Source organism: Hyaena hyaena, unplaced genomic scaffold (assembly GCF_003009895.1).
Source record: "Hyaena hyaena isolate Hyena2069 unplaced genomic scaffold, ASM300989v1 scaffold_1194, whole genome shotgun sequence".
Classification (NCBI taxonomy): Eukaryota; Metazoa; Chordata; class Mammalia; order Carnivora; family Hyaenidae; genus Hyaena; species Hyaena hyaena.
Genome location: NW_024081804.1, coordinates 21,874 through 30,431, shown reverse-complemented (window position 1 = coordinate 30,431; position 8,558 = coordinate 21,874). Strand labels below are relative to the sequence as shown.

Here is an 8,558-nt window from a genome sequence, read left to right as displayed (position 1 = left end):
CATTGAATATAGCCATTGTCTTCTTTGGATTGCAAAAACAAAAATTTTGGCTAGCAAAGGAGGATTTGATACTTTAACAAAGAGTATTTCTCAAGAGCTAAACAGTTTTGTTATTTCAAAATAACTCTGTTTCTCTGATTCTCTTTAATGGTTTTGATAAAATGAGCTCCTTTGACAGGGAATTTTAAATATTTATTCACATATATATATTCTTGTCTTACAAAGTCATATAGAAAATAATCACAGCATGTTTTTAAATGGCCAGTTTAGTTTTCATGATATTTACAGTGAAAAAAAACAAGAGAGTATGTGGATGATTGTGTTAAGGAGAAAATGCAAGGTAAAATGGGGTGAATTGATGATAGAAATATCATTTCATTTAATTGATAACCCTACCATTATGGTCAAAGCATAGAAATATGGAATATTTTGTGAACTGTACGCTATTGTAAACATTCGATGTGACTTCTCTTACAGCAGAATTAATCTAGTCTTGAAATACCATCTTTTTTGAAGATAAGTGGGACATAGACATGTTAGAACTTCTGAATTTGGGAATGATAACATTTTATTTGAATGACATTTTTTTCAATTTGGCATGACTTCTGCATGTCAACCCCCCTGACAATCATTCAGGAAAGTAAATCTGTTGCAGTTTTTGCCATACACACCATCACAAAACATACTATTTTCCTATGATATGAGAAATTTAGAAACAACATTCCAGTGGACATGTAATATAAATATGTTTTTGTGGAAACAAATGTTCAGTTTTGAGAAACATTATGCTTGATATTTTAGGTCTTATGTTAATGATTCTTAAATTCTGCACAATTCTACTTTTATCTCTCATCTACATTTTTACCTATCAATTTATTTTCCATAATCTGTCTGTATATCTCTTCAATAATCTATCATCCATCTTACTTGTTTACCTATCATCTCTCTATGTATCTGCATGTCTGCAATTTTTTTAGTGTTTATTTTTGAGAAAGAGACAGAGCGTGAGTGGAGGAGGGGCAGAGAGAGAGGGAGACACAGAATCCAGGCTCTGACTCAGAGCCTGATTGAAGGCTCAAGCTCATGAACTGCAAGGTCATGACCTAAGCCGAAGTCGGACATTCAACTGAGCCACCCAGGGACCCCTGCTTGTCTATATATATAATGACAGGATGGCTATATAGTGATAAAAGGCAGAAGAGCATAGAAATGGAGGAGTTTCTTTACATATGTGTGGACAGTGATAGCAGTGGTCTCTGTGGTGATGATGTACAGAAAGAGAAAGCAAACAGAGAGCATGACTGAGGGCTTTAATTCAGGTTCATACCCAGCAAGAACTCTGGGCTTATCACAATACTTGAATGACTCTGCTTTCCCAGCCTTCCTATACTTGCATATTTAAATAATCAAGTTTTAATTACTTTGAATTATCACCTCAGACTGTATTATACTAGACCATGAATTGGCCAACCTTTTCTGTAAAGGACCAAATGACAGTTTTACTTTTTCAGGCTTTATAATCTCTGTTGCAATTTATCCATCCCGCTGTTGTAGTATGAAAGCAGTCAAACACACTGGGTAATTGTATAAGTGTTGCTGTATTCCAGTAAAACTTTGTTTACAACATCAGGCTGTGGCCTTGAATTTACCAATCACTGAACTATAGCACTGGTTAAGCAAGAACCCGAACAATGATCAAATTAACTCAGGCACAGAGTAAAAATATCTGAGAATTACTTCTCCATTTATTTTCATTAAAATTATTTTAGCTCATTTGCTATATGTTCTTCACAAGAGAGTCATATGAGTGATACATTTCATCATAATCTAAACAATATAAAACCATCACTGTATAAGGAATTAGAGTGATATGAACCCCTTTCCAGTTATTAACCAATAAATTTCTCCCACATTCCATCTGTAAAGTTGCCAAGGAATTAGTGACCAAAATCTTGCCTGATTTCTTTCATCCTTCATCATAGTTTGAATCAAAATGTTGTCTTTGAGCTTCCTTCATTGTATCCAGCCTCTTTATACAATGACTTCAGTCTATTCTGACTTCATCTGAACAGTTGTAATTGTTCAGCATCTCAGAATAGGATTTCTATATTCCAAAACTTGTTATTTAACCTAGTTTATAATAACTTGAAATACTCAACAGTGCACATGTTTTCCAAATTTACTCTTATTTTCTCATGTTATCTGCATGGAGGGTTTAGAGGAGAAAAAGCCAGTCTCTAAAATCTGAGACTTAAAATTACAGTTGGGATTTTTCTGTTTTTTCAGTCAGATAAAATGGATATTTACTTAAAATTTATATGGCCAAGTTAGTGTTAATATTCTATGAAAGCCTCACTCAAATAAGCATCCCAGTACATAATTGGGATATACATACAAATAGTTCATAAAAGAAAAGCACTGATAATGGCCAAGAGCATATAATATACTCAGCCTTACCAATATTTATAATAAATTAATAAATATAAAATAATTATTATAAATATATAATAAAATTAAATGCATTTTTGCACATACAGACACACCCATAATGAATCAACAGCTGTCTTTTCACCTATCAGATTAAAAGGTATATTTGTTAACCAACCATGGAAAATTTGGCAGTCCTGGTGTTTTAGAATCTTTCCAGAAGACAGTGGAAAATATATATTAGATGCAAATTAACACATTTTGACTAACAATTTTATTTTTAAAAATTTACCTAAAGGATGTAGGAAGTGTTCAAAGATGTATGTAAACTGAAGGGTAATCATTACAGCCTTCACTGTATGTGTAAAATTGTTAGTAACTTGTTTATCTGAAGTCATAATTCTAAGTATATTAATGTTGATAACATTTATTCAACTGGTTTATATTGTTATATGTGGTAATGTATGTTTAAATTAATTGATATGAAAATCCAGGCTTTATCTACCCATCGAGTACCAAGTATGTTTGAGGCAATAACATTGTATTTCATTCATGTAAAATGGTATACAAATGTGATTATGCAGATATTGTCAATAAACCAATTTTATAGGAAGAATATTTTAAACTGTTGATAATGAGTTCTGGTCATTATTTTCCTATTTCATTTTTATGGTGTGTGTGTGTGTGTGTGTGTGTGTGTGGTTTCAAATACACATATTTCAGTTACAAATGGTATTTATTGAGTTGTTAGTGTAGGTACCAAATGCTAAGATAAACACTTTCATGAATTATCTCAATTAATGATAATGATACTTGTACAAAGTAAGATATTTATTCCTTTTTTAAAAATAAGAAAATGGAAACTGAATCTAATTGTGCAAATAGGCTGAGTTTGATTATGAAATTCATACTATTACTTGCAACTTAAAAAAAAAAACCCATAACCCTATGGTTTAATAGCCATTGGAAAAAATTAAAAATGCTTATATTTTGCTAAATCCATTGAGTAAAACCATGTTTTGGGGAGGAATGCATATTTTTGAGGTCATATTCATTATTCCTGTGTTTTTAAGGTCGGAGCCATAAGAATTTTCAAGTGCAATTCCTCAAGCTAAAAAGTATAAGTATTGAGATATTGTAGGAACAGAAGAAAATTATGTCAGGACATTGGTTTTTGGAAAATTCCATGGTGTAAAGCTATAAAGAATGATCTCTGGAAATATGGGGAGGCAGTGCTTAGAAGAAGGGATGCTGTCTTCCTCAGCAGAAACCATTTCATAAATAGAGCTCTGGGATCCATGGGGGCGCAGTTCAAAGTCCAAACCAATAGCCAACAGAAAGAGTATCACTAAATGGAAGAAACCACTTTTAGAATAGATAAGATGATAAGCCATATTTAGACATAAATACTGCAGATAGTAGGGAAAAGGACAGTAAGGATCTCAGAGTGAAGAAACAATCCCCAACTGATAGAAATGTAAATGTCCCACTGGAATATTTGTGTGTGTGTATAATTTATGACCAGATGGTCTGGATTCTAAACTGCCTATCTCCTTTGAAAATGTTTCATAATCAGTTCACTTTCCCCCAGTTATCTGCATTCACTCTAATGCTTGTCTATAACACTTTCTGTTTTTCAAGTATAATTATCAACTCATAACTAGTAGCTAAAATGTTGGGCAAAATAATAGAGAATTGTGACAAATTCTGCCCTACTGTGCCACAACAGTGGCTAGACTATGTTTAGAAAAATTGGTTTATAGTTTCTAACTTTGCCTTTTTATCTTCTGATATTTTGAGGGGAAATGGACTGTTTAAGTTACTCCCAGTTGGGGCTCTGGAACATCATGAATACTGAAGGAGGAGAAGAAGTACAGAAGGAGAAAGCTTTCATAGATGGGTAAAGATGCATCTGTCAAAAAAGACTGCTGGACATTGAGCGGTGAGCCATCTCTGGTTTTGACTGATAAGATTCAAAGATGCCTGAACATGTAAAATCTCTTTAAGAATGAAAAGAACTGATGGATAATAATGATGTTTGTAACATTATTAATATGTGAATGAATGAGTGAATGAATGGATAGTGTAGAAATTAAAGTTCCATATGACAGAAAGTTATAATAAATATGATAGAAATGATATAAAATAAAACATTTGATAATGACCATAATTGTTTCAACCAGGCAACATCAAGGATGCTAAAACTTCTTGGAGAAAGTTGAGGAGAAACAAGATACTTTTATAGATTGTGATTCTCTCCTCCATGATATGCTTAAATATTTGCAAAGAAAAGAGAACCTGGTAGACACTACCTGAATTAAGTAAGAGATGAAAGATAATACCACCAGTGATGGAATCATCTGGCATCACTGATAGGAAGCACCTAGAAGAACTTAGCCTTATTTCTTTAGTATCCCAGACAAAAATGAATTAATGTGAATCAACTCTGGAGAAAATGTTATGTTCAGGTTGCATGACATTCTACAAAACAACCCCCCCCCAAAAAAAAAGACTAGGATTTAGTCTTCAAACATAATATCACTTAGGAAGTTTTCTAGATTAAGTTCTACTAAATATATATAAAAACTGAATATAATATTGATTCAGGATTTCTATAAAAGACATAAATGGAAAACTGGCAAAATTCTAAGAAACTTCATAAATAGGTTATAATACTATATAAGGCAGATATTAGTTACCTAACTTTGATAATAATACTATAGCTATATAGTAGAAAATTCTTGTTTTAAAGAAATTTAAATGATTTAGGGGATAAAAGAAAATCATAGCTTGTAATGTATTTGGTTCAAATACATGTGCAGACAGGTACTACTTAGCACAGTTCAACCATGTTAAGCGTATATAAGAACCCCATTCCTTTCTTTATGGATGAGTAATATTCCATTGTATGGATATATCACATTTTGCTTATCTATCATTTAGTGGATATTTGGGTTGTTTTCACTTTTTGTTTATTAAGGGTAACTTTGCCATGACCATTTGTTAGAGGCTTTTGTGTACACATATTTTTAAAATTATTTTTTACAGGTGAGAATATGGTACATCTATGTTACTATTTTGAGGAACAGCCTTACCAGGACTTTAAATATCACATTTGTTGCATTGAAAGGAAAAATCTGTTCAGTTAATATTCTGCTGAATATTGGTGGAAACTCTTACTAGAGACATAATTAAGTAAATCGAATACATGTGATATACACATTTGAAGTCTATTTCCTCACACCGTGTTGCTTCAATGGGTGTGTATGTTTTTATCATTGCACATATTTTGCTTTTGTATTCTCAGTTTTAAATGTTAAGGAGTCAATGTAAGTTTGAATATAAAGTATTTTCTAGCCTTATAACATCAAAGTATAGAAAGGGTATCTAGAAAAAGATGAATTAAATAATACTCAAGGATAGTAGAGATTGTTCAGAACAGTAGAATTTTGCCACAGAAATTATACTGGTTCTCTTCATAATATTCATGTAGAACTTCATTGAAGAACTTTCTCCTGTGGGCTTTCTGGTTGATACAGCCCTCATCATTCATTGTCATCTTCATTTTCTGTGTGTAAACCATGTTGTCCAGTATGTTTTAGTGTTATATTTATTATATTATATTATATTATATTATATTAGTCATGTATGTTATTTAGTGTGATTTTATAGATGACTTTAGGGTCTATCCTTTCTCACAGCTGCAAGAGAAAAGTGTCCTTTTGAATGATAATGATTGGATTGTGTATTCACATATTGTGGAAAATCTGAAGAAAATGATAAACAAAATCACTGTTGGTAGAGTACACTGTTTCTTTTCTAAGCAAATGAGAGTTGTCTTCTACTAACTTAAGAGCTAGCCTATGTTTTTGAATTCTACCAGTCTTGCATGTATTAAACGTTTAATCTATGAATATCTTGTTCCTTGGTTAAATGGTGTTCCTGTACATGTGTGCCTGTTAATAAATATACAGATTTAATATATGAAAATGTGCAGTAGGCATTGTGAAGACTAGTCCCAGTGTTCTGTCCTAGACTGTTTTCAATTTTATATTTTTACCTGTAATATAATTTATTTTTATTTTACCTACAGTAAATTTCACTATTTTTCATGTGCAGTTATATGGGTTGTGACAAATGTATAGAATAGTATATATAACACCACAATTTTGATATAGAGGTGTTCCATTACCCTCCAAAATCCTCTTTGTTACTCTTTTATAGTCAACCCTCATTCTACTCCATAATCTCTTGCAACACCACTTTTATAGTTTGGCCTTTAACAAAATGTTATTTAAATGGAATCAAATCGGGGCACCTGGGTGGCTCAGTCATTTCGAGCTCCACATCGGGTTCTGTGCTGACAGTTCAGAGCCTGGAGCCTGCTTGTATTATATGTGTCCCTGTTTATGCCCCTCCCCTGTTCATACCTCTATCTCTCCCTCTTTCTTTCAAAAGTAAAAAATATATATATTTAATTTTTTAAATAAATGGAATCAAATATTGTATAGCCTCTGAAGTCTAGCTACTAGTTCCTAACACTTTTGAATTCCTCAGTTCACTTGAATTTATCCTTCAAAGACCTCTGCTGGTCTATCCATGAACTCCTAGGATTGCATTCTATGTTAAATAAACATCAGCCATGATCTATCAAGATGTTGATATAGACATTATTAAGGCATTCTATCTTAATCTTATCATGTCTTGCCTTTCTAATGTTATTTTCCATTTTTAAAAAATAATTTCCATTATCTTATGAAATTTTTCATCTGTTATTTTTATTCTTACCATTGCTCTGTCAGTTTTTATGTTGTTTATAATAGATTTTCTTTTGTCTCACAAGACACTTGTCATGTCCTCTTCATTTTACCCACCAAAGAGCATTTTTATAAAGTCTTTATTTGGCTGAATATAATTTTAGAATTTCTCAAAAAGAAAATTACTGTGGCACCAATTTACATAGTAAATTGTTGACTATTTGCAGAGTGAATAATTCAAAGAGGAAATAAGAAATAAAATGGCAAGGATGGCAAAGGACCAAGCAGCTATAATTTATGTGGCAAGGACTAGAAGTGCAGGGATTCCTGTATGATTATTAGTACAGAATCAATGAATTTAATGTACTTTGTGATCTTATTTATATTATTTGTGGTATTTTACTGCAGGTCAAAGACTGGAAAAAGTTACCATTTTTCAGGGAAGAGAGATGAACAGCTATTCTGATACTTTTGAAATCACATAGGATTTGTGGCCAGTGATGTCAGAACTTCAGGTCTCTAGGCTCATTATTTCAGAGGCCCAAGGTAGAATATTTTTATAATAGGTTTCTCCCCCGTAAGTGCCTACTTTATTAAAGGAATATTCATTATTATTAATTTCCTTCATAAAATAAAATTCTCTTTGAAGTAACCTGAATAATTTCAGGAAATCACTGATATATATGTAAATTATCTTGTAAAGATAATTAAATATGCCAAAATGTTGATTTATTTATCTTTTATTATTGGAAAATCGAGATATATATGTTTCTACTCATATTTTACTATAATCACACCTTTGTTACCACATTTGTAAATACTTCCCCATTACTCCTTGAAATTTCAGTTGACATTTTTTAATTTCCCCAATACATTTAATATAATTTTATTAGAAAAATCTTATGCTTTTTGTCCTATGTACATTAGAGTTCCCTTACTCAGATACTACATAAACTATACACATTTACTATACTTTATAATTCACTAGATAAGCCTGATAAAAAGAAGCCTGGCTATGAAAATGCTTATTTGTTTGGGAGGATGTTTGTCTGGATCAATGATGAGCACAATTGTCTGAGGATGCTGAGGGACTCATTCCAGATGTCAATCTGAGGTCCAGATGAGTGGCCCTCTAATAGGACAAATAAGACACTCAGAGCCTGGCTGTATTTGATGATTCTAAGTGACAACACAATGCTTCTCTGAGTATGCCTTTTATTTCTTTTGGAGCAAGGCAATAGTCTTCTATCTGGCGAAGCAGTATGAAACTTTAGACATGCTGTATGACTGAAAACTTGCTTCATTTTGTTCACTTTGAATGGAGAGTTGTAGATAGATATCTGTATTTAGGAAATATGTTCTTAAGTAATAAGT

General features: G+C 32.1%; 1 non-coding gene across 1 annotated transcript; it reads left to right on the top strand.

Moving 5' to 3' along the window:
- Positions 1 to 8,235: 8,235 nt before the first annotated feature.
- Positions 8,236 to 8,302, top strand: LOC120224424. The gene has a single exon (XR_005526567.1). It is a non-coding gene; the product is annotated as a small nucleolar RNA SNORD109A (small nucleolar RNA).
- The last annotated feature ends 256 nt before the right edge of the window (positions 8,303 to 8,558 follow it).